Source organism: Zerene cesonia, chromosome 8, assembly GCF_012273895.1.
Source record: "Zerene cesonia ecotype Mississippi chromosome 8, Zerene_cesonia_1.1, whole genome shotgun sequence".
Classification (NCBI taxonomy): Eukaryota; Metazoa; Arthropoda; class Insecta; order Lepidoptera; family Pieridae; genus Zerene; species Zerene cesonia.
In genome coordinates this window covers 8410330-8411870 of record NC_052109.1, presented here as the reverse complement: position 1 = coordinate 8411870, position 1541 = coordinate 8410330, and positions in this window count along the sequence as shown.

Genomic DNA, 1541 nt, shown 5'->3' with positions numbered 1-1541 from the left:
TATAACTATTATATTATTATATCTAATACTTTAGTACGTTATATTAATTTTGACACCTTTCCTAACTGCTGGCATCATTGTTGCGTGCCAGTTATCGAGTCCCGTGTCCTTCCTAAGTTATCTCACTATTATACAATATTTGCTTAGGCACCTAAATACTTAACTAACATTTGTTTTAAATCTAAGTCCACCAGACCATCTTAAAGTCCTTCAACACAAATAAAATGTGAACGTTTCAACACTTACCCCTACAGGGAAACAATCTATAATACAAGTTCATATTTACATTAATTATGTGTTTTTATACAATATAATTATAATGACAAATTTTACTCATGTACGTACACCATATTTTATTAATGTTCCCGCCATTGGGGACCTAAAGAGCGACAATGTGATGCCCTCAGAAAAAATACAGCATTAATAAAATATCAGTATGTACGTGGCCTTATTTTATAATTTAAATTAAAAAAAAAATTCAAATTAAGAAAAGAACGTTTACAATTGCTAAATTCGACATTTTGAAAAATACTTTTTAACCACATTTAGGCCCATTTATTTACAAGTTTACTTTTAATATAATTTTTATTATAACATGAAACACGATGAATAAATGTTAAATAATGTTTACATAATTAATCTGACATCACACAATACCCTCATAATACAGCTAAGGGATCATAAGGCTAATATTTTTTGCATACTAAAGACATACATATATTACAAGTATTAAAAAGGTGAATCTTTTTCGTCATAAGTACCTACACGGAATCCTCGATCCGGGTCTAACGGGGTAAAGTTTACCATTTGTAATAATGTACGTAGTTAACTATATAAGTAATCAATTTCATAGAAAACAGTTTTGCCGTTTTCGAGTGGGTGACAACATATACTCAACATACATCCAGGTTTGTTTACAAATGTAGTTTGAAAATTATACTACGCTACTCAAAATATGAAAATAATCAATTAAACCTAATATAATATGAGGTTTTTTTCGTTTAATTTGGCTTCTTACAAACATTGAAGATTAAAAACAATTTAAGACGATAAGGTATGGAAAACAGTAAGCAATGATGAATGCTTTTTAAAGATATAAATATTATCAATATAAATTAATTTATCAGAAGTGCAGTAACTTATAATTACTGATTAATCTACCACGGTTATGAAACTACGTAGATTATCATTAAGAGAATGAATTTTCATATAATGTGAGTTTCTATTGCTATTTTTAAAAATCGGTTTAGTGGAACCAGAAACATCCCTTACAACGTAACACATTCACGAATTTTATATTATATATACTAGCTTTTGCCCGCGGCTTTGTACGCGTTAAATGTGGGGTAGTTTAATGGATATTATTATACACATAAACTTTACTCTTGAATCAGACAGATTTTGATGAAAAACCATCAAAATCTCTTGCGCAATTTTAAAGATATAAGCCTACAGATGCGCAGGCGGCGGAAAGCGACTTTGTTTTATACTGTGTAATGATTTTATTTGATATATTAGTATGGATACATAGGTGAAGACAT